Here is a 26,831-nt window from a genome sequence, read left to right as displayed (position 1 = left end):
TGCTTTATTCACTCCTCTCTTTTCCTATTGGCTCTGGGTTACACTTGTGGGGTCCAGAGCCCCAACATAGTAAATAAAGAACAATATAAACAATGACATATTATAACAGCCATAGTACCTTACTTACAGTATATACAATTCTAATATATGTTTTAACATCTATACAAGGGCACACTACTATAAGTGGTACTCCTAGTATCTGCAAGGACTGAGGTGCCCACTAAGAGTGTCTCCAGATGCTGAAATAAGCTTTGTTATATCTTTGGGTGCAGCATCGGATGATTGCACTATCCCTATGGCTAGTGTATATTATCCGTCTGGATATGGCCTTTATGTGAATGGTTCTGCATTTCTGTACGCACCACTATCAGTGACAGGCCCACGACACTCCCATAACACGCCCCATCTCTGTGCATCTCCTTAGCCACCTCCCTGTCCCTGCTCAGGAACACCCAATACATGTGCATAACATAAAAAAAAGCTCAACTGTGCCCGACATCGGCAGTGTGTCTGTCTCCAATCGGCCCCAATATACCTGTACAGCAGTCACTTGTAAGATAACCACCGCAATGTCTGTGTAGTGGTACCAGTGTGGGAAACAGTAGCACTGCAGGTTGTTTTTGTTTACACTGCAGTGTTTTTCGTGACTGTCCAGTGGGTTGTTAAAACTGCCACTACTACCTAAGTCCTGGGGAGTCTAGGGATCACTGGTCCAGACGTATTGCTGTTAGCTGCTCTGAGGCTAAGTGGTAGCACAAACAGTTCCCCAGACTCCATAAGCTGGCTCTCTCTGAGATACCATAGTCACTCTTGATTGAATTTCAGCAACATTGCATTGCTGCTGATCCTCTGCGGGTCTTTACCGCTCTGCAGCTCCCTGAGACACCCTGAAGCAAATCATTACCCCCTTGTGGGTTGATGATGCCAAGACTAACTAACAGACTCTGGGCCTGATTCAGACCTGGTCCCTATGACCGTACACTCCCTCGATGCGTATTCAAATATTTGAAAGTGACGCGGCGGGGAGCAATCGCTCGCCAAGGCATAAGCACGCCCATCTTACCTGTACGAGCGTTCGCTTTGTGTATGCAGACTCCCCTTAGCGAATGCAGAGATGCCCACTGCCCCACGTCATCTCCTGGAAGGTTGTGAAAACATTGGTACATCGACCACTATCGGATGTGAACGCAGTGCTCGTGGTAGTTTTTTTCTACCACAAGCATTGCAAGGAAAACAGAGTAAAAAACTGGCTGGTGACGTGTACTATGACTCTGCCTGTTAATTATGCACGCCTCTAAAACGGTGTTAAAACACTCAGACACGCCTGCGTTCGCACCTCCACTCCCCCGTTTTTACTAGACTGCCCCTGTTACCACCCACAAGCGGCCTCTCCTGTCACTTACTCTGCTGGGCTGGCTTTGCTGTGTGAGCGAGGGATCTGCGAACGCACTGTGTAGTTTGCGCACGAACACTGCATTGCATACGCATGCTCAGATTTGCAACCATCGACAATAGCTAGCGCACTGCGGATAGCGTCCGGGACTGAATCCATCCCTCTGTTTTTATACTCAAGAACAATGGCCCTCATTCAGAGCCGTACGCTCTGAGCAGAGCGCACGCTCTGCATGAGGGCCGGGCTCCTTTTTCATGGAGCGTCCTCCTGAACGCTCGTATAGCTGTGGGTCACCACCCACAGGCTATACGAGCGTGCATTTTGATGGCCGCGATGGTCGTGACCATCGCGACCATCGAAATTGCGAGCCGGAGCCTGCGGTTGAGGTTTTCAACCGCAAGCTCCGGAGTGATTTTGGCTCTATCAGAGCCAAAATCACTCCCACTGACATCACTAGTGATGTCAGTGGGCCGGCTTCTGACGGGAGGCGTTCCCGTGGGAACGCCCCCGTCAGGGAGGCACGCCCCCGGCACGCCCACCAAAGGGGGCGTGCTGTCAATCAACATTGACAGCACGCCCCCTTTGATCGGACACAACGAGCGAAGGAAAGTCCTTCGCTCGTCGTGTCTGGCGCATGCGCACGACGGAGCTCCCTCCGTCGTGCGCATGCTCAGTGCAGACCATCGACCCACTTGCGAGCGTACAGCCGCTCGCGAGTGGGTCTGAATCAGGCCCAATGAGTCTATCTTTGATTATGGCTCTCAGGGCCTGATGACACACACAGAGGAACCAATTGCAAAGTGAGTGACAGGTAGTCAGCGCTAGGGAGGGTAAAGTGGGGGCACCCCTATGCTCGGGTATGCTTTTGAAGGCATTGGCATATTTTAGCAACTGTATGCAGTTGCCTTTGCATTACCGTCCGTCTCAGAATCATGCCCTCTGTGCGCAATAGTTTCCGATACATTGAGGCTTGCACAGCAACTAATATCTCTAGTAGCGCATGCAAAATAGTGCGACCCCCTCCGGCTGGTCTCCAATGTTGGCATTAACTCCTTCACTGCCTCTGGAAGTTACATAAAAATTGCCAGATTTGTACAGGACTGTCGACCTGACCAACATAAATATTTCTTCTCTATCTGCATTCCCGGAACTGGAGCTCTACTAAAGTACAAACACACTTCCCAAACAACCTACTGCACAGTGTCTGGGGACCAAGGTACAGTTCATTGCTTTCAGCTTGTACATTCTTACAGAGTGCGAGTTATATTTACAACTGCTGAATACATCACACGAAAGTTTGATTTCTCTGTGTCCATTGTATAGCGATTGAACGCATTCACTGCCGCCGCGCAGTCTGATCTTTCCATTCTTATTTCCAGTACTGCACAATGTTCTGTCTCTTTGAGTCATTTTCTTTATCACTGCTATATCAAGCAATGCCTCTGAGTATCCCACACTTTGAATCTGCTGGTAAATGTTTCTCTTTGATAAAGATGAAGCTTTTGAACGCATTATTCTCATTTTGCAGGGCTTTCTTTGGACATTGTGGGGCCGAAGTTTGGTCTAACGAATCCTAGAGATTTTTTTCAAATTTTGTCCACCATTATACCAATGATTAATATATCGTACTGCTGTATTTAGCTATGTTATGGTATATGGAAAGATTGGATTCTGCAAGACTGAAATGCACATAGGATTACAGGCCGAGAGATGCACCTTTAGTCTTCCTAATCACTGCGTTTTAAAATTTCCTGGAGCTTGGGACTTTCAGCATGGATGTAGGAAAGATTCTGCGTAAAACACTCCTCTTCCTATAAAACTACTTCAAACCAACTCTGTTTAAGAACTGTTATGCCTGAAATGCTATTTATTTTATATTACCGATGTTGTGCAAACCCAGTCTGCTGCCTAAAGCAGCTACTGAAAGGGTACAAATTGCCATAACATTTTATATAGGCGTTGCCTGAAATTATAAAGACGAACATTGTAATTGCAATAATCTGTGCAGTTGTCTGAGGGCCTGATTCAAAGATGGGCGCTAATACGATCGCAGCCGTGATTTCGTACAGAGCACAGCTGCAAAAAATCATAAAAACAGCTGAAATCACATAATTTGGGCCTGTTTTTGTTCCTACAGTATTATTAACCTCAATAACATTTATTTCCAGTCATTTCCAGTTATTTTAGACCATCTCACAGCTCACAATATTGGTTTCATACAGTTTTGGCCAAAAGGTTGTATCGAGCTAGCTGGATGACTAAGCTAAGCGACAGCAGTGGGCGGCACTAACTGTCACAGTTCAGCTTCCAAGTTTTGGATTCCAAAGCAAATTTATGAGCGAGAGAGTAGGGGAGTCATTTATAAAGAAATTTGACTCATTCACATCAGTCCTTGCCCCAGTTCAGCTCTTTGGTGATGCCGCATTTTTTCTTTAAATGAAAGGGGCATGCGGGAAAAGCTTTATGCGGCCATAAAAATTTCTGGACATTTTCGGCATTCAGCAACTGCATGTCGAAGACTTCAGCCACTGTGGAAGTTCAATTACCAACATGGCACATCTAGGAAAGAGAATGGTGCTGCAGTGGCAGACAGGATGGCAGTTTAATAAACTATAACAATAATGTTTGTCATCCACACAAAAAGACAGTCTGCAATGCCCCAAACAGCGCATAATGCAAAGAAAAGAGGTGCAAGATGATATTGTCCTTGGGTCCTCCCACCGACAGGAGTAATGCTGGTTTCGCACCTGCCCATTTTAATTCTTGAATGGATGGGTGAACTATTAATGTGGCAGTACAAAAAAAAAACGGAAGCTCTGAAAAGGAAAGGGGCAGAGGGATTTTAAAGTCTGGTACTAAACATCTCTTATCATTGTGCTTCTGGGATTATGTAGGGGAAGGCTGGAGGGAAGGAGGGAGAACATCTCCATATACCATCACAAAATAGCCTCTCCATTTGTTGTTTGAGCTGCATCTGACCAAACATGGCTGTTATAATCAAAGAAAGCGAAGCCCACCAGGTTGGTATCTACAAATCAAGGTTGAAAAATGGCATAAGATTATTTTGCAAGTATGCCTATTTGTGATTTTCATTGAAATAAATACAGTATGAAAATACAAAAAAAGTAAGCGTCAGAGCAGCGGCACAAAAGCACGGCAGTTTAAATAAATATAGGACATCTATGAAACATTTGCCACACAGCAGTGGCAGATAGGATGGTAGTTTAATAAACTATAAAATTAAAAGTGTCAGGCAGCAATGCCCCAAACAGCACATAATGCAAAGAACAGAGGTGCAAGATGGAATTGTCCTTGGGCCCTCCCACCCACCCTTATGTTGTATATATGACACAGGACATTCACAGTTTAACAAACCAATCACTTCAGCAACAGGGACTGCCACTTGTGGCTGAAATGATTGGTTTGTTTGGGCCCCCACAAAACAAGCTGCCAATGCGCAGTGGCAATGATCTCTACATACACAAATGGCTTTACAACATAGGTAAGATCAGATGTCGTCATCATCATCATCATCATCATCCCCACCATATTAATTCATCCCCCACTGGAATCCACCATTACAGGCGCCTCTGTATTTTTTTTACTTATTTGTTGGTAAAGGTCTTCCTCGTGGAATTTGTAAATAATTTTGATGAACATCATCTTTTCCACATTTTGGGGAAGTAACCTCCTATGCAGATCGCTGACAAGGTTCCCGGAAAACTCTTTCAGAGCACACACTAGAATGTGGGCAACTTAAGTAAAGCAAAGCCAGTTAGTGTAAGGGACTCCAAATTGCCTCTTTTATCTGCCAGTAGTGAAACGGACTGTCTGACATGCCTATTTGGATGCTATCCCTAAAATAATCATCCGCCATTCTCTGAATGGTGACCGTATCAGACAAAGTTACGGTAGACATGTCACTAACTGTAGGCAGTTCTTTCAGACCCGACCAGATGTCATAAGGTTTTGCTGACTGATCTGCTTCACCAGCAGTGGGTCTCTTAGGAAAATTTTGTTTTTTCCTGGCAGCCGCAGAAACTTAAGGAGGAGATGCTGCTGTGTCACGTGCCACTTGAGCTGACAATTTTTTCACCAACAGCTCTTTGCATCTCTTCAGATTTTTGTCTGTCGGAAAGAAAGACACAACATATGACTTAAATCTAGGATCAAGTATAGTCGCCAAAATATAATGATCTGATTTCAAGAGATTGATGACCCTTGGATCTTGCTGATGTGAATGAAGGGCTTGATCTACATGTCTGACATACTTAGCGGAATCGCTCTATTTCAGCTCCTCCTTCAGTTTCTCCTGCTGCTTTTGCATTTTGGGGAATGACCTGAATCAAGCTGGCAGTGTCTGAACTAACTTCACATGTGGAAAGGTTTGATAACATTGCACAACATGGAAATTATTCTCCACTGCGCTTGACTAAAGTGCATTCCCACTCCTTTCCCTGTGTCATAGGCCATTGTGTAGCCTTGGATGGCCTTTTGCTGCTCCTCCATCCGCTGAAGCATATAGAGGGTAGAATTCCAGCTAGTTACTACTTTTTGCTACAGCTGATGGCAGGGCAAATTCAACAGCACTTTCTGGTGCTGCAATCTTTGACATGCAGTTTCTGAATGTCAAAAATGTTGCAAAATTGTTTGGGCCACAGAGAGCATCTCCTGCATGCCCCAGTCATTTTAAAAAAAATGTTGTACCACCAATTTAATTGTGTGAGCAAAACATGGGATGTGTTTGAATTCGCCCAGATGTATTGATCTCACAAAATTGGTGGTATTGTCAGAAATCACAAATCCTGAGAAGAGTCCAAGCGGGGTAAGCCATTTTGCAATGATTTCCCTGAGTTTTTCTAAGAGGTTCTCAGTGGAATGCCTCTTAGTGAAACCGGTGATGCACAGAGTAGCCTGCCTCTGAATGAGCTGGCATCTATTAGATGCTGCTGCTGCTGTTTGCATTGTTGGAGGCAATACACCTACCCAGTGGGATGTTACAGTTATTTAATCTTTAGTTTGTGCTGTCCTGCTTGTCCACATATCTGTGGTTATGTGGACAGTGGGCACAACAGCATTTCGGAGGACACTAATAAGTTTTTTTTAATGTCCTTATACAGACTGGGAATTGCTGTTCTAGTGAAGTGGAATCTAGAAGGGACATGGTAATGGGGACACAGGACCTCAATTAACTGTCTAAAACCCACTGCATTAATGGTGGATACTGGATGCACATCTAATACCAGCATAGCTGTTATGGCGTCAGTAATACGTTGTGCACATTGGTGACTGCTGTCATACTTGTTCCCCCTTGCAAAGGCTTGCTTGACAGTCAATTGTTTTATTAAACTACTAAAAGTAGTCTTCTTCCTGGTATCCTTCTGGGATGAAGATCCACTCACAGCAGCAGCAGCAGCAACAGGCATAGCACTCAAGGATCCTTATGGGGAATCATGGATAGGAGAGGAGTCAGTCCTCCTTATGAAATTGAATGCAGGACTACTTCCGATCATGATTGAGGATGTTGATGATGATACAGGTGTTGGTGGTGGAGATTGCAGGCACTTGGATCTAACAGAGAGAAGGGAGCAGCTAGGCGACACTGGACTGATTGTTACATTTTTAGCCAAAGTTTCTGAATTTGAAAAACACTTTTGAATTTGATGAATGTGCTGCAAGTGATGTAACAGGGAGGAGGTTCCTAGATGGTTAAGGTCCTTACCTCTACTCATTCTTGCTTTGCAAACGTTACAGATGGCTTGACAATTGTTGTCCGGATTTGGTTAGAAATGATTCCCCACATAAGAAGTGGATTTTTTTTCTTATGCCCAGGCATAACAATGGGCTTTCCCTTATCATCAGCAACAACTGTTTCCACTTGTGCCTTATTTACACAAACAACATCCTCATCAACAATATTCTTATTAGCGTCAGCTACACAAATATCCTCCCCATCCTGGTGCACTTCCACAGAAGCATCCTCGATATCTATTTTAGCATGTTGACTTGTGCTGCTCATCCCCACATTTGCAGAGGATGCAAAAGTGGTGGAAGGAGGCACCTCTTCAAGTACAGTTTGGGAAAGGCCAGACTCACAAATGGTGCCCACCAATACACTTAGACTCTCCTCAGGGATTTGTGAAATTTCTGAGCACACAGTTGGTTTTCATCTGTTTGAACCATCTACTGGTAGAAGGGCTTACATCATCATAAGAGGCAGAACCAACAGTCATAAATAATAATTAGCCTTTCCTTGCCATTTCGTGTGGTGAAATACATATTTCCAATTTGATGTCTCTCTGCACTTGGGCATCGGCTTTAGTAGATGATGTAGATGGACTAGTATCATCTTGACTGGTGGCACTGGCAGCAGCTCCAGCACTAGTATGTGGTTCCTGCTCTCCTCTGAACTTATCGTTCTCCATATCAACAAACATGAATGAAGTGGGGTACAGCACACAGATCAATTTGTACCAATTTTAAATATTACACTGCAGTATCAATGACCTATAGTGTCACAAGATTTTTTATGAATAAGAAAAGAATAACACTGAGCTACCAATTACAGTGTTACAAGATTTTTTATGAATAAGAAAAGAATAACACACTGTGCTACCACTTAGTGTCATAAGATTTTGTATGAAAAAGAAAATAATAACACACTGCGCTACCACTTACAGTGTCACAAGATTTTTTATGTGTAAAACACTGTGCTACCATTTACAATGTCACAAGATTTTTTTACACATAAGAAAAGAATAACACACTATGGGCCTGATTCAGAGCCGGACGCTATTTGCGCTCGCTCGTTCAGAAAATAGGGGTGGCTATCCAAATGAACCGTTCGCTCTTTGCGGCCTGTTCACGCCTCTATGTCTGAACGAGCGAACAAAACTTGCGGTCGTTTTTTGGAAAAATACGCCCCCTGGCCGCTCGCATCCTACGTCATGTCCGCTATTTATTAGATTAATCGAGTACATCGACCAGGGTATGAACTGCTCGCTATTCTTGTGGTTGGTTTTTGCTACCACAATTTTGCGAGCAGTTCTGGCTATAAAATAACCCAGTGACGTGGTCAATGACGCTGCTGTATTAATTATGCACACCCTTAAAACGCCCGTTTTGACCTTTAAGCACGCCTGCGTTCGGATCTTCACTCCCCGTTTTCAAGCACCTTCCCCTGTTACCACCCACATACGCCTCATTCTGTCACTCAAAATAGCAGGCATTCGCTATTTAGCGAACAAACGATTTACGGCCGCACTGACTGGTTCGCGCATGCGTATTACGATCCGTACGCATGCGCAGTTGGGCAAACATCACTTGGTGCGAACGAGCGGACGCTTACGAGTGGCTCTGAATCAAGCCCTATGCTACTATATACAGTGATGTCATTTTGTTTTATATATTACGCATGTTATTTAGCACTTTGTTGTGGTCTTGTAGTCCATGTTTAGACTAATTTATTCACGATTGAGGAAAGAAGTGAAAAGTTGAATATTACACTGCGCTACCACTTACAGTGTCACAAGATTTTTTATGAGTAAAACACTGCGCTACCACTTACAGTGTCACAATATTTTTTATGAATAAGAATAACACACTGCGCTAAGACTTATAGTCACAGTACCTGGATGATTAACTGTGGTCTGGTCAGCAGTGTCACCGAATATTAACATCGCAGCTAAGTTGCTAACACACACACAAAAAATATATACTTATTTTTTTAGGAATGTTAATTTTATTTCACATTTTTTTTTTTTACACTGTGGAAAAGCACCCCTGGACGAGACAGCAGCCCATTGATGAACAACACAGCACCCCTACGGAGTGCGGTCAGACCACCTGCACAGTCACAAATACGTGGATGATAAACTGCGGTCTGGCCGGTAGTGTCACTGAACAATAAAAGCGTAACTAGATACTAACTAGTAATTACCTAGCACACACACAAAAAAAATAGAAAAAAAAATAAGATTTTAATTTTAACTTTTATTTTATATTACACTGGGGAAGAGCACCCCTGGATTGACAGAGCACCCCTGGACAACACAGCACCCCTTTATGTACTGCAGCCCTAACCCCTTGATGGACAGGACAACACAGTAGGACCCCTTTATGTACTGCAGTCCCCCTTTATGTACTGCAGCCCCAGCCCCTTTATGGACAACACAGTAGAACCCCTTTATGTACTGCAGCCCCCCTTTATGTACTGCATCCCCAGCCTGATAACACTGCACCCTTGAACAACAGGAGCACAGACCCCCAGCCCAACAACACTGCACCCTTGAACAACAGCAGCACAGACCCCCAGCCCGACAACACTGCACCCTTGAAAAACAGCAGCACAAACTCCCAGTCTGACAACACTGCACCCTTGAACAACAGCAGCACAGACAGAGCACGTCTGCACACTCTCTACAGCCGAGAGTGAAAACGGCGCCGATCACCGGGACCTTTAAAGAATCCAAAACCCGCGAGAATCCGACAGCGGGAGGATGACGTTTTGTCTCGTTTTCAGATCCGATTCATGCTGGAAACCCCGAGTCGGACTTGGATCTCGCCTTGTATCACGAAAATCGAGTGGGTCCGGTTCTCGGAGAACTGGACCTGCTCATCTTTAGTTTAAAAGGTAAGACACACCTGCATTTTTCTGACCACACCCCCTGTTTCCTCCTCCAAATGTTGACTACCTGTCACTCACTTTGAGAATGGGTTCTTTGTGCATGCGGAATCGCAATTCAATCGCAGATTGTGCGCAGCGCGAATTTAATGCATAAAAATAACCATTGCGTCCGTCTGAATCAGGCCCTGTGCCTCACTGCACATGAGTCCCAACGCACAGCGATTTTGGATGCAAGGCTTGGGATTCCAGTGGTTGTTCCAGGGAGGTAACATTGCGGTGACTAGCTAGACTCGCTGACAGCGACTGTGTCTCAGGGCACAGTCGCACTGACACAGAATGCCATATTCTGATGGGAAAACTGCACCTGCCAAAGGGCTGGGCCAAGCTTCGATGTTGAGACTGATTGTGTGTGTCTACATAGGGAATAGCGATGCTGCCAGTGGGTGTCTCAATATGCTCAGAATCGATTGCAGCATTAGCGTAAAGACCCAGATGCGGCCTCCTATGTGTGCACCTCAGGATCAGACCCATAGTGAACAAAGACAATAACATAAGCTTCTTTCTCAAAATTGCTGACCTGTCTTATAGTTTCCAGGCTGTATAAAGTCCCCCATACATCCATGATTGATTGGGGCAATTTGACAATTTGGAGATGTTTGTCCCAATAAATCACCAAATGCATAACCAGCCCCGGACCTCTCAGCCTGGGCTGATATTGGAAAATCGTGAGGGGGGGAGCAGTGTAGGGTACCCCCTATTTTACAATTACCAGTACCAGGCTGAAACAGCTGGGGTGGGAATAACGCTATACCAGGGAGACACGCAGTGTGGGGTCCATCTGCCATAAAGTTGACCAGCTGCAAACTGGGCAGTACAGGGGTGGAGTTCCCCATAAAACTTGATCCCCAAAAACAAAATGGACTATTCCCTGCACCCCTGGTTGTGGTGGGTGTGGGGTTAATGGTTTATAAATACTTAATAATATTGTTCTTTACAGGCAGTTTGCTAGTCCCAGCAAGCTCACCCTGGCAAGGTGGCACTCGTGGAACCACAAATGCAGAGGATGTTTTATTTTATTATCACTGTCAACATTTTAACTGTATCTACATTTTGATTGTCTACAATTATTTATTCATTGTCAACATTTTGACTGTCTACATTTTAACTGTCGACATTATGACCCTGTCGACCTTTTGGTTGTTGATATGCGGGGTACGGTTAATATACTGATGGAGGGGATTCCACCAGTTACAATGCCGGCCTCGGAATCCTGACACCTGTCCGAATCCCGACGCTGGCATCCCGACACCAGAATCCCGAAGGTAAGTAGTGGGGTTAGGAGGAGGGTTGGGGGTTAGGGTTAGGCACTAAGGGGAGGGTTAGGCACAAAGGGGGGAGGGTTAGGTTTAGGGTGCGGGGAGGTTAGGTATTGGCACTAGGGAGGGAGGTTAGGTTCAGGCACCGGGGAGGAAGGGTTAGGAGAGAGGGAGGGTTAGGATATCGACCAGCAAAGTGTCGGTATTCTAACCCTGTTGGGATGTGGGCACCGGGATTCTGCCCGCCGGGATCCCAAACGCCGGCATCATCCCATGCTATGCATCTGTCCAGGGGCGTATCTATAATGGATGCAGCCATATTATCTAAAACTTGCCTCTCTGTGGTCCTGCGTCGCATGTCTCAGCACACCGGAAAATGGATAGTGAGAAAATCTCCAGGAAAATGGCAGCCGCACCATTTTCCCGGTGATCTGCACATGCGCAGTAGACTCTGGGCACACTCTAGTGCCCAGAGTCTACTGATGCTACGGTGGCTGGCCAGTCGCGTCAGACGGCTGCCGTGGAGAGAGGAGGGGGCCCCAGATGGGGAATTCACACGGGCCATCTCCTCTCTTAAGACACCCCTGCGTCTGTCCCTCTAAATGAGAAATAATTCCCTTACACATGTGTCCTCTTTAACTCACTAAAATAATCTTGTTTCGCTAAATTTCTTGTACTGCTCCACAAAATAAATCACATTTCAGTAGGAGAGCCTTTACTTTGTACAACTCCTCCTGTTTGCTGTTCCCATGCAAATGGGTCCATAATACTCTGTAAGCATATTCACCCTTGTGATAATCTAAATACACTTGAAAAACATTAAGGCGCACAATTGGTCCCAAGGTGACTTTTGCGCTGCAAAGTGGTTCTTTTGTAAATTAAAAACTACCTCCACAGCCCTCCACTGTTTCTTCTGCTTTCTTTGGAGAAGATAGAGGTACAGATGTAAGGGTCCAGGACTCCTATTGTCCCTTAGACTAGATTGGGTTCCAAACTCACAATAATAGCAGACTCAACAGCAGCAGGTGCAGATAAACTAACAATAAACTAATTCTGATGGCCTTAAGTTTAATTGGGGGGATGGGTAGAAGTCTCACATACAGGCTCTACAAACGTTTTTAGGGCTTGAAACAAAAAAGTGCCATGTGTACAGCGATAACTCTTTTGTCTGTATTCACATAAGAGAGATTTAAAAGGAGCTTTCTCTTTTGTCAAGTCATTTGAATAAAGAAAAACTCAGGGCCTGATTCAGCAATGCACGCTAGTGCACTGCTGAACGCAGATTCCCGATGTTTGGGAATATGCGCAGACGCCAGACCCGTTATGCGCATGTGCAGAACGGGTCTGCGAGTCTGCTTGCAAACTGGCAGAAGACTGTCAGTGATTGACAGTCTGCTGCCGTTTGGGCGTGGCGACAGCCTCCATTACCCAAAACGTAGGCGTGTCACAGCCGTTGGGGGGGAGGGAAGAGGCCAGGATCTCCGCCGAGTGACAGAGATTTCCTGGCCTCTTCCTCTAAACTGTGGCCCTCAATCTGTTATTGTTAGACACAAATATAATGTCTGAATGTTTGGACTTAATTGACAAGTGTCGTACTTCATTAGTATTATGTATGTGACTATGTAAGTACTTTTAATTGCAAACCCATTGAGACAGCAACTTTCCCATTTAATATATATACACTCACACACAGAGTCACTCCACAAACTTTCATAGAAGAAAACTGCATGCAATACCGCATAGTGGATTTTTTCAGTTTTGTGGAGTGGAGCTGAGGTTAACCCGGTTCCATAACTGGAATCAGTATGAAATACCACTGGCCGCATGGCAGAGTTCCCGGCAGCAGAATCCCGGCAGCGCTGGAAATCCTGATCGTCGCTAAGGTAAGTATAAACTAACCTAACCCCCTAACACCCTCCTTAGGGGTGCCTAACCCTAACCTCCCCCAAGTGCCTAACCCTAATCCCCCCTCTAAGTGCCTAATCCTAACCCCCCCCTTCCCCGCTGCCTAACCCTAAGTCCCCCCGGGGGTGCCTAACCCTAACCCTCCCTCCTCCTAGCCTAACCCAAACCCTCCCGGGGGGGTGTCTAACCCTAAGCCCCCCGGGTGCCCTAAACCTAACCCCTCCCCCCCCAGTGGCTATCCACTCGCGGCGCCCGGCGTCGGGGAAATGACAGGAGTCTAGATATAGATGCCGGTTATTTATCCCACGCCGGGATAAAGTAGTCAGGAAGCCGGCTGTCGGGATTCCGGCAGCCGGCTTCCCGATTGTATACCCCATAACTACTACTATATATAATATGTATGTATTTATATCCAAACACATATCAAGGTAACAAGGACCAGGTCTAGTGCTTATAAGCTAATACTTAAGTCTCATCAGTTTTAAATCTTTAGTCTCATCAGTTTTAAATCTTTGATCCATGTGTCTGAGGCTTAAGCACCAACCAAAAGGGACTGCCCTGAGATGAGGGAGGAGGCATACTGCCAGCCCAGAAGCTCTGACAGTAGATAACCGGTACATTTATCTTGTGTCCACTTTGTCTTCTCTGTCTATCTGCTGCTCACTCTCTCTTCCCTTCTCTCCAACACGTTCCCTTTACACTCTATGGCTCTGCCCATGTTTGTCTATCTCCTTTCCTTACTTCATACCTTTGCGTTGCTCCTCTGGTATCTTATCCAGAAGCAGCAGATGGTGCAAGCCGGGAGGAAGCTCCGCGATGAGAACAGTCACAGCTAGAGGCTTATATGATACTCTTTGTGCCCTCTGACTTCCCGCGTCACGTGGCTCACGTTCCCTCCTGCTTGCGACATTTGCATAGAAGCTCTCCAGCTCCCGGTAGTTCTTACCCCCGCAGCAGAAAATGGCTGGCGGGAGAGCTTCTGACGTGGAGGGTACACTTTGCATGCTTGCAGCATTCACCATGGGCATAATCTGGTTATTGCAGAAGAGACAATTCCCCATCATCTCCCTTGGCCACGGTGCCCATGTAACAACTTCCGCCACATTTTCCTCATCCTGGTCCCGCCATTGGGTTGTGGGGTTGGAATAGGAGGGACAGGAATTTTTTTTTTCCAATTTACACGGGCAGTCTCCACAGCATCCTCTGAGCTGCGGGCCTATTTTGATCAGAGACCTGGAGCTGCAGCTCCACCCGCAGGAAGAATTCTCCAGCATTGTCCCTTCTCCAAACACTGTGAGGCCTATATATTATTGGTGCAGGGACAGCTGCTCCGAAAAGCCGTCGTCCTCGTGATACTTAACCACTGCTGATTCTGCTGCTAAGTAGTAGTGGCGGAAATGTACACTGGCGGAATTGTACATTGCTGGGACCAACCAGGCAGTGTTTGTGCACATACATGACCAGAGTTCAACCTCGTGCACTGACACAGGGCTGGAGGGGGCAGACGGATCCAATTGGATCCTGCATTGTAACCTGGACTGTCTTCCCATAGGAAGGAGTGGGGCTCCAGATGAAGATGGTGTCCCATAGGCAAGCTCTGAAAACTTTCAGTTTTGGATGTTGCTGAATATCAAGCGGCTCCATTAAGCTCCCTATAATGAATGGACTTTCGAAAAAACAGAACGGGCCATTAGTGATAATGAAATAGTGATATTATGCAGTTGTCAGCAAGCATCAACTATGTTAGTCAGCTTTGTAGGGACACAGAGGAGATTGGGATGTAGTTAAACTGTCGACCGTTAAAATGTTGACAGCATAATGTAGACTGCAGTATGCCGGCACAGTAGGGGCACATTAACACCCGGGGGGGCCCATGTGCAGCAGGCTCCCCTCTGAGCAGCGGCCCCCTCTCAACTGCACATCTTACAGTACCTTGTGCCAGGGGCGTATTAAGAGAGGAGGGGGCCCGTGTTCACTTCCTGTCCAGGGCCCCCTCCTCTGTCCCCGGCTGCCGTCAGCGAACTGACAGCAGCAGTAGACTCTGGGCACTACTGTGTGCCCGGAGTCTACTGTGCATGCGCAGGTCACCGAGAAAATTGCGCGGAAGCCATTTTCCCAGTGATTTCTTACTGCGCATGCGCAAAACACTGAGAAAATGGCTGCAGCGGCCATTTTCCAGGCATTTTGTGTAGCGCTACTCTGTGGGACTTCAGAGAAGTAAGTATAAAAAAAAAGTATGGATGCAGGATGTGCAGTGCAGGCCCCCCTGGACCCAGGGGCCCGTGTGTACTGCACACCCTACACCCATTATAAATACACCCCTGCCTTGTGTGCCAGAAAGCGGGCCCCTCCTCCTCCCTCGTCCTCTGCTGCGCCATCTTCCCAGTGATTTGTTTTCACTGTGAGGTGTCATCTTCACAAAAATGGGAAGATGTTGTTACTGAGTCAGAGGGACCCGCTTGTTGGTACAAGGTAAGTATAATCTGGGTGCAGGGTGTGCAGCCTGCTGGCACTTGTAGTTCCACAAGTGCAAAAGGGCAGGCATGCTGGCACATGTAGTACCACTGTAAAATACAGTAGCTTTCAACTATTTAACACATTATTACCTCCGTACCCACAGCCCAGGGGTGCGAGGAAGAGCCCCAGGCTTAAGACTAAGCCTAGTGTTTCGAGAGATGGGGGACCCCTTCTTGGGGGGGTCCCCACCTCCCCTGAGATCCCCAGCTTGGGCTGGCCAGCTTGCGGTGTTAATGCTTTGGCCCTGGAGACCCGGTACTAGGGTCTCCTGGCTGTGGCATTACACCTCGGTCGGTTTGGGTCCTGTGCTGGTTTTAAATATAGGGGACCCCTACACATTTTTCCCCCCCTAATTTTAAAACCAGGGCAGGCCCGCAGTCAGGTGCTGGTTCCTAAATTATGGGGGAACCCTACACATTTTGTTCCCCATAATTTTTGGAACCAGGACTGGCTGTGCAGTCCAGGGCTGGTTATGCTTTTTTTGTGGGTGTGGGGTGGGGGGTGGCCTACATCATTTAAATACATTTTTTAACCCTTTTTTTTTACTTTTTACAGGCTGAAACATACATGGATCACACTGATCTGTGTATGTTTCTACCAAACTCGCAGCTCACAGGCAGGTGGATTGATTTCACAAATTTTTATAGGAGTGTCGTCCGTTCTCATGAGAGTTTATAAACTCTCATCTTGGTAAATTTCCAAATCCTGTCTTCACTAGTGAAAAGTTACTCGAGTTTAGCCGATGGTGAAGTGAAGAGAGTTTGCTAATTCTCCAGTATTTCCCCGTAGCAAAGGAGATTTCTCTACTGAGTTTTACATTAGTAAATTTGCAAGTGGAAAAAAATGCCCAAACTCTCCAGAGATTGCTAACTTGACCAAACTCGAATCTTAGTATATTTACCTCATAGAATCTGCATTTGGCAGCAACACCTATGGACACACCTTGAACACGTCTAATCTTGGGAGCGATGCGGGATCAGTCCTGGTTAGTACTTGGTTGGGTATATATATGCTCCAGCACTATTGCTCACTACACTCATTGCAAACACAGAGCTGGTCAAATGAAACTAATCCGGTTATTCTGTTGTTACTCTATGCCAGCGGTGGCCAACATGTGGCTCTTCCATTGTTCCAATGCGGCTCCCCTGACTGACACTGACTGCCTCCATTGATAGGCGGGTAGCTGTTCAGATGAGGCTCGTCCTTTGTTGCAGCAGTCTGCTCCACTATGGAGGCATGTATGAGTGACATGGTGACGTCACACCGCAAACAGGAGGCGGAGCTCAATTTGTGACTGAACTTGCAGCCATGAGGACACAGATGCCAGAGCCTACCTACGTGACACAGACAGTCTGCAACAAAGTAAGAGCTGTGGTTTTTTTGTTTTCATTTTATTTGTGACATGTGGGGGCTGGAGAGGTCCGTGGAGTGGGAGGGAGTGTGGGGAAGGATGGCTAGGCTGGAATGGCCCAGGAAGAGAAGGGGGGAGGGACTGGAGTGCCACATGAGGGTCTGCTGGAGTGACACATGGGGGACTGAAGTATTGAATTGTAAATAAACCTTTAGTACATTCCTGCCTATAAACCTCTAAGATTCACCTGCCTAGAACCTCTAAGACAAAACCTGCCTATACCTTCTAAAACCACAAGATGTTGCTAATTAGCGTTGTGTTTAATTATACCATTAAAAAAACTCTAAGACAGTTGAATAGCGATCCAACATGCTAAAGATTATTATTCAGGTAAAAGTACAGATGGTACCACGCTATGATCTAACAATGAGCGCAAAATAAATTGTACAAATATTAGGTCATAAGGTACAGTCAATACATACGCGTGCGCTCTGGGAACAGATACCGGCATCAATAATGAGACCTTCGTTGAACAGCATAACAGGAACACTGCAGACTGGCATCTCGATTCAGAGCACTCACATATATACCCGTACTGGGATAAGCAATACAATAGAATACATTGGCAGGTTCTCATTGGTTCCTCTTCTTGCTTCTTCCATTACGGTACAATTCATAGGTCAGTGCAAAGACTCAACCCAGCCTCTAACAGCCTGATTGTGTTCACCTTCCCGCTGCATAATAAATCTAATCTAACTATGGCATACAATATTTCAAGAAGATATTCTCTCTAACATTCATATTTCATAGCCGCATGTTCTGATCTCCTCACCGATGCCACCGGAACGCTGTGGGAACAGAGTAGATCAGTATGGCACCAAACACAGTTCAATTGTCATTTACTAAGCCATAGTTACAGAAAACATTCATTTCTTTATATGCTGACATTGCGATTAAACCAAGTAATAATCATTCCTTTCACGCTGCGGAACCATTGCTTTTAAATGTGTATGCGAGGAGAAATGACAATAAATTGTGTTGTGTGTTTGAGGGTCTGTGGGGCACTTAGCGACCAGCACTAAGTTGGAAAGGCTTCTGTGTATGTGTGTGAGCATGCCAGTATGGGTTTGGGAAAGGTCACTAAAAACTGGCTGTGCGTCTAAATAGCTATTTTGCGTTGTCCTATGTTTAACATGAAGTGCAGGGAAAACACCACTAATTTGCTACTTTTTGCGACATCGCGTATGTGTTAATGTGAATGCAGGGGAAAACACCACTACTTTGCTACTGCTCAAATATACGTCTGTGGTGATTTTAATGTGTTGCAAAGTTATTTTATGTCTGCTAAACACCGTCGGTAGGTGTTAGGGGAAGATTGCTAAAAAGCTGTTCGTGCTACTTTTTAGCAACTTTGCGTTGTGAGTAGCAAAATTGCTACTTTTATCAATTTTGCACTGTGGATTGTGTACTATGTATTTTTGACAAAATGGCGCTTGTGTAAGCTTTCTTTTCTAAAATGGAGTCTTGCTGCCATTCACAAGATGGCATCGTGCATGTTTTCCTGATTGGCAAACAGATTCTGTCTTACCCAATTATTCGGTTTCGACAGTCCACCCTTTGATAGCCAATCAAGCGCCATCACAACCTATTCTGAATCTGTTTAGCCATGCATGTGAATATACCGTTCAATGCCATTATGGTATGACACAGTGTGGTCATTTGAACCATTCAGATAATGCATCTCCGGGAGGGACATAAAACTGTCCTTATACGCACACCGCGGATCCTTAAGGGATCATGAGAAAGATGTGGGGATACACCTATCCTATAAGGAGAGTCTTGAAGGGGAATTGAGACTTTACATTATCTGAGGTGTTCTATGAATAACATTTCAATAATACATTCCATGCATGTCTAAATATAATACATCAAACGATTGTATTTCCTAGTCCAGGGTTGTAATGCAGTCCTATATTTACCTCAGTATACATATTGTCATTACTGACCACCATCATAGTTTCATTCTTTAGTTTCACTCTGTTTTTAAATTTTCCACACTTCAACACAATAGGAACACACCGGACGCATATGCCAATTATTATGATGACAATCAGTATAAGGATTAAAAATTTGCCTATGCTAGCGATCACTTCCTGGACCCATTCCCCTAGACCTGAGAACCATTTTACTGGGTTCAGCCATGACACCCATCCTTCTATCTTTTCCCCTACTTCAGCCACTGAAGAGTTATGGTTCTTGCGAAATTCCCACTTTAGCTGCAGAATTTCATCCATCTTCCGGTCTATCACCTCCTTAGGGTCGCTGGTATCATTGGTGATATAGGTGCAACATTTTACTCCAAATTGGGTGGCCAATGTTACACAATACCCTCCAGTAACAGCAGTTAAATAATTCAACACTAGCCTGTGTTGCACCAGTTCTTTCTTGTACGCTTGCATGCAATCCTCTCCCTGTATACCTGAATGTGTCATCGTACATCTCGGTGATATTATCTATTAATTTAGCAAGTTCCTGGATATATCTAAAATTTAATGTACCCGAGCGATCCTGGTGGGGTCCAATGCGACCAGAACTTGAAAGCCAGTTGTCTCACTGATTAACTGAGTGGCTTTATGTATATCACCAGGTACCATATTTCTTTTGCCTCTGTGTTCATATTGTGTGTGAAGATATGGTGACGGTGTATTTTTATGTATACCCAGCATTTCAACATGTGTGAGGGTCATAACTTCTGGGACTACTCTTCCCAGGTAACACAAACCTTCGGAACTCGGGGAGAGCCATTTATATGCTTTTCTTCCACAGATGAAATATACATTATCAGGGAGAACATAAGGAATGGTATACATCATTATCATTAAGCACATTTCCCTTGCAAACAATCCTATTTCTGGTTCTTCCATCTGGTACATGCAAGTTTCTGGCTGTATTATTTTAGCACAATAACCATTTGGCACCTTACCAATAATTTCTTTGGTGGAACTTAATGTATACCGATACCTAAAATGTTTCCCACCAGACTTAATGGAGTGCAATAGATCATGGTTTATGGACTCATTATCAGCTCTTTGTGAGAAGGTCATCGTCTGATTATTCCCCGTCACTTCCCAACTCCCGGGTTTATTGGAGTTGGTTATGTTTAAACACAAAAGTGATCTATCTACTTGGAATTGATAGAGTTTGAAATGAGGTGGTTTGGATGAGAGGAATTTTCCATCCAATGTTTTCCCTTTTTGTAATTCTAAAATTTCCATGATATTCAGCGGAAATGGCACCAACCCTACGTTATGTTGTCCCTGGGGCACATGTGAACACACCCAGCAATCGGTTTGATTTAACACTTTGCCTACCATGCTATGATAATCCTCTAGAGGATACCCACCCCAGTACGGATTATATTTAGGTTGGCACCGTTGGATACAGTTCTCATCAACTAGGGACCCACAAAGCTCACAAATACAGGAATCCTCAGGTGATAACCCTCCACACCTTCCCCGAGTATCCGGAATGACAGCTCTTTTAACAATAACTGTACTAAGATTGGAAAGGCACTCCCCTGATTGGCATTGCACTCCTCCTGATTCCACTCCATCAACACTGCCATCAGCTACCGTATTCTCAATCGGTCCCCCATCACAGACACTGGATATCCCCGGACTGACCAGGATGGTGAACACTCTAAAAGAGAATATGAAAATGAACACAGCAGGCCCGTCCATTGTCACAACAAGACCTGTAAATTTCTCTCAGTTCAGGTATCTTACTATGACCTTTTCAATCCTCCCGGAACAAGTTCGCGATCGACAGGTCCACGCTATCAGCTTTGTCTCCGACTTGTTTCTCCACCGGTTGATTTACTTTTTTGCAGTGAGTGGAATGGACCCAGGTATCTCTCTCGGCCACCTTCAAAGATGTAGTACTCGTCAGCAGCACCTGGTACGGACCTTCCCACCGATCAGTCAAACAACCTGAATGCAAGAAATTTCTGATCATTACATATTCTCCTGGTTCAACATTATGACAGTTCGTTTCAGGCATATCATTAGACAACAATTTCAGTTTCTGCTGCTGTTGCTTTAACTGCTCACTCATTGATATAAGATACTTCACAGTTACCTCGTTGTTACCCTTTAGATCTTCCTGTGGACTTATAATCAAATGAGGTTGTCTACCGAACAATATTTCAAATGGGGACAGATTCAGAGGAGGTCTAGGAGTGGTCCTTATGCTGTGTAGGACCAAGGGTAACGCTTCTGGCCATCCTAGTCCAGTCACTGCCATGATTTTACTTAGCTTATTTTTAATAGTCCCGCTCATCCTCTCTACCTTGGGACTGGCTTGCGGTTGGTATTGGGTGTGAAGTCGGCTATTAATACCCATCAGCTTACACATATTTTGAAAAACATCACCTGTGAAATGGGTACCCCTATCACTCTCGATGATTCTAGGGATACCGTACCTGCATACAAATTCCTGAACTATTTTCTTGGCAGTAAACGCAGCAGTATTAGTGGCCGCTGGGTGAAGAAAAACCTGGTGCGCACCAGTATGCCCTCACCAACTTGCACATACCCTGTTTTCCCAAGTGAGTCAGTCCGTGCACTGCCTCTGCCAGGCTTGGGTAATACACCTTAGTTGCCACCGGCTTACCTTGTCAGTCCCTCCAGAGTCCAGAGGGCTCTTGCCCACATCCCTTAGAATTCCAGGTTGCTTTCTCTTGGGTAGAACACAAATTTTGCATCTCAATTAATTTCTGCATGTCAACTGTTTGGAAAACCATTACTTGTTCTATGGGTACATTGGTTTTTAAACCTGCTGCCCACTTGGCAGCTTCATCCGCCCTGTTGTTGCCCAATGATACTGGGTCTTCCTCACATGTGTGGGCTTTACGCTTTATTATGCTACTATTTTGGGCAACTGAATTGCTTTTAATAATCCTTTTATGTGTCTGGAATGTGCGACTGGTGTGCCTGCTGCTGTCATAAAATTTCTCAGGCGCCATAGAGCTCCGAAATCGTGAACCACCCCGAACGCATACCTAGAGTCAGTGTAAATGTTGGTAGATTTGCCTGCTGCCAATTCACACGCTCTTCTCAGTGCTACTAACTCCGCCACTTGGGCTGAGTGAGGAGGACCAAGAGGTTCAGCTTCTATGATGTCTGTGTCATCTACAACAGCATAACCTGTACATAACTCACCTGTGTCCTTTTGTCTATGGCAACTCCCATCCGTGTAAAATGTCACATCTGCATTCTCTAAAGGTATGTCACGTATGTCAGGTCTAGCGGTAAAGGTCTGGTTAAGATAATCCATACAATCATGCGTATCAATACCTTTGCAAAACTCACTTTCTACCAGAGACTCATCCTCCACCCTTTGTGCATTCTTATGCACATACGGTAAGTACATTGCTGGATTTAACGTATTACACCGCTTTATAGTAATGTTTAAGGGTGCTATTAGAGCTAGTTCCCATTTGGTGAATCTAGCTGAGGATACGTGTCTGGTTTGGGCAGAGTTCAACAGGGCAGACACAGCATGTGGGGTATAGACAATCATATCATGGCCCAATACCACATCCTCACTTTTGCTGACCAATAGAGCTGTTGCAGCTACACTTCTCAAACAGGTTGGGAGTGATCTCACCACAGTGTCCAATTGTGCACTGTAATATGCTACGGACCTACTGGCATCCCCATGTTTTTGTGTAAGGACACCTGCAGCACAACCATCAGCTTCCGTACAATACAAATCAAAAGGTTTTTCATAATCAGGTATTCCCAATGCAGGAGCTCTTGTCAGACTATCCTTAAGATTAAGGAAAGCCTGTTCTGATTCCTCTGTGTGTATGACATGATCGGGCTTTGAGGAAGAGACTAATTCCAGTAAAGGTAAGGCCAAAATAGAAAACCCTGGTATCCACATTCTACAGTATCCACACATTCCCAAGAAGGTACGAATTTGCTGTTGATTCTGCGGCAGTGTCATGTTTTGTATGGCCTGGATTCTATCTGTTGTAAGGTGTCGTAACCCCTGGGTTAGGCAGTGTCCCAAATATTTTACTCTGGATTGGCATGACTGTAGTTTGTCCTTAGCCACCTTGTGTCCTGTTTGTGAGAGATGAAGTAACAAAAGTTTAGTATCATTCAAACATGACATAAACGAGTCAGAACACAGCAATAAATCATCCACATATTGAATTAGAACAGATCCATTGGCAGGTTGAAAATTTTGTAAACAGTCGTCCAATGCCTGGGAGAAGATACTGGGGCTGTCTATGAAACCTTGGGGTAATCGTGTCCATGTATATTGTAAACCTCTGTATGTAAATGCGAATAGATACTGACAGTCAGGATGGAGAGGCACAGAGAAGAAAGCTGATCAGAGGTCAATGACAGTGAAATGGGTTGCATTGGTGGGATTTGCATCAAAATGACAGCTGGATTCGGCACTATGGGGAATTGGCTCTCTACTACCTTATTGACACCTATAAGGTCTTGTACCACCCTATAACCCCTCCCACCACTTTTCTTCACTGGAAAGATGGGACTATTGGCTAGACTAGCTGTACAAACTAAAATTCCCTGTTGCAATAATCGCTCAATTATTGGAAACACCCCTAATTCTACCTCCTGTTTTAGTAGGTACTGGGGAATTTTTGGAGCTTGCCTTCCACTTTTTAAATTTACCATTACGGGGCTTACGTTTGCCATTAATCCTGTCCATCTTTAGTCCAAAGGGAATCTGGGATTAGGGACAACATTTCATCTACCTGTGATGGAGTTTCATTTAAACCTGTAGAGTGATACATTATCCTTTGGGGAGTGTCTAACATATCCCGCACCTCATATTCCATTCTCTCTGGGATATCTAAAAATACACCATCAAGGGTGCAATATATAACACATCCCATCTTACATAACAAGTCTCTACCCAGTAGGTTAGTAGGAGCTGCAGCAGCCAGGAGAAAAGAATGCCTGGTATGCAACGGCCCAATAGTAACCTCTTGGGACTTTGTTAAAGGATAACGTTCCACTTTACCTGTTACACCCATTGTTGGTACTGTCTCGTTGGTCACCTGCAAATTAACGTGAGATTTTATCACCGACCTGGTCGCCCCTGTGTCTACAAGAAAAGGATATTCAGTACCATCTACATCAACCATCATGACCGGTTCTTCCCTAGTACTTCCCGTTAACCTGACCATCTGTAGACTACAGGTATGACCTGACCCCTAGCGTTGGCTACCATTCTCCAATAAAGCATTTACGGCTACAATTGGAGCTGGTGCCTGCTGAACATTTGCTGGCCTCTGTGCATATCCCTTATGGGGATATCTAGGTCTTCCCTGATGTGGGATCCCTACTCCTTTTACTGTACAGTTTCTACTTAAGTGTCCTGTTTGTTTACAGTTAAAACAGGTTCGTGTTTCGGGTGGAGACATGTGGTGTTGTGAGGTTTGCGTAGAGGGTAAAGGTGGTGGATATGGGTAAGGATAGGGAGGGTAAGGGTATTGTGGGGGATAAGAAGTTGGTGGATAGCCTGGGACCTGTGGTTGCATCAGGTTAGTGGGATAGAGTTGCGTTTGTTGTTGAGTGGGGTTAGTGAGAGTGAGTGTGTGTGCAAGTGCAAGTGTGTCTGTTGGCTGCGATGTTACCGTCAGTCCCTCCAGAGCTTGTATACTGACAGCCATTAGTTTCTCGCTCTGGGCTTCTGTCTTTTTGGAGATGTTCTTATCATGTTCAATGGCGGTTTCTATGAGGATATCTATTGTAAGTCCCCGCCAGCCAGGCTGTGAGGTCTGAACCCGAATTTTTAAAGTCTCTTTCAGACCGTCCACAAGTACCGTAACTATCATCCCCCTGTGGTGTATGTATGTATTTTTGACAAAATGGCGCTTGTGTAAGCTTTCTTTTCTAAAATGGAGTCTTGCTGCCATTCACAAGATGGCGTCGTGCATGTTTTCCTGATTGGCAAACAGATTCTGTCTTACCCAATTATTCGGTTTCGACAGAAGTGACATATGAGAGGCTGCTGAAGTAACAGATGAGGGGGACTGGAGTGACACATGGGGGACTGGATTGTATTATGCATATCTGTTTTTTTTCAATATATTTTGTGTGTATGTGGCTTTTTCAGTGTTTTATTTGTGGATGTGGCTTTTTCAGTGTATTTTATGTGGTTCTGTTTTTTTCAATGATATTAATATTGTTCAGGCTTTTTTCTTTTCCTTTAATAGTTATCTCCACAGTGATTATGTGCATACGCTTTTACATGCTCCTACAAAAATCATACCAGGGGCGTGGCCTAGCTGGCACAAGGCCACACCTCTTTTTGCATGTGCGCCTTTGGCGTGCGCATGATCTCTACTCTTTGACATACCTACAGATATTTTTGGGCTCTTTGCCTCTGACTGGTTGGCCACCCCTGCGCTATGCTACTGGAACCCAATACTGGCATGAGTTCATGCCCAGGATGATATATGACTTCCCAAGATTTGGACCACTATGCCTGACTAACTTGATCAGATTTTAAGTCAACAGAGGCTACATTGAATAATCAGTTTGGTTGTGTTGATCACATTATGTGTGGGCCAGAGCCATAGCAGCCCATTACTTCACAACATCACAGAATATCACTGGGGGAGCAGGAAGATTGAATCTGGGTGTGCCCTATGGTCACACTATGCAGACCCTTCAACATGACCCCTTCCATCAGGTACAAAATGCTCTGCTACTGGACTTCACTCTTAACGTATGATTGCAGTCACCTGTGTTGAACGACTTAATTGATGAGACAGGTGTTTCAACACAGGTGCCTGCAATCATACATTAAGTGGGAAGTCCAGGAGCAGAGCATTTTGTACCTGATGGAACGGGTCATGTTGGAGGGTCTGCACTATGTGGTTTTTCAGGTAGCAAAGAACCCTGCACGCTGCAAAAGGGTAATGCCAGGGCAGCAATGGTGCTAAACCCTTCAACATTCCCCCTGGGCGGAAGAAGCAGTTGCACACCAATCATTATAGCCCTGGTGTGGGCAGCATAATTCCTTAACAACTGCCCACCTCCTTTTTATAGTAGGTAGACATGAACAGCAACAACACTTACCCAGGTTTACGGAGAGATGGCCAGAAAGGGACTGTGAACAATCCCTGACTGCTAGATTATTTCTACAGATTTCTGTAGAGTATACAACTGTATGTATAGAGTGAGATACACTCTCTTCCTTTTTGTGTATCCTCTGGGATCACATGAGCACCAGTCCCCTATAAGAGGCAGAGGTCTTGGCTTTAGGAAAACAGAGATTATCTCAGTATAAAAACTTGTAAAAGCAAATGTTTGTTCAGCTCTAACTGGAGCTCGTGTGTAAGTTGAAATAGGTAACCACATTTATGTACATCTATGTCCACTAAAAACATGCAAATATGCTTTGTTTCTAGTATATTTGTCTAATTTGCTCATTGAACCATAAAAAAGGGAAAACTCTATGTATGCCTTATATGTTGCAGAAAAACATAGTATAAAATGTCCTCTTATACCTTAACAAAACATGAATCAAGTGATAAAAATAAATAAATACATGAATCAAGTGATAAAAATAAATAAATACATGAATCAAGTGATAAAAATAAATAAATAAAATGCTAACATTGTAAACACGTGTCTGGTAACGAAGCTACAAAATACCTTTGTCATCAAGGAT

This window comes from Taudactylus pleione, unplaced genomic scaffold (genome assembly GCF_031769625.1).
Source record: "Taudactylus pleione unplaced genomic scaffold, aTauple2 ptg000009l, whole genome shotgun sequence".
Classification (NCBI taxonomy): domain Eukaryota; kingdom Metazoa; phylum Chordata; class Amphibia; order Anura; family Myobatrachidae; genus Taudactylus; species Taudactylus pleione.
The sequence above is the reverse complement of the archived record's forward strand: the minus strand, read 5'-3'. Positions refer to the sequence as shown.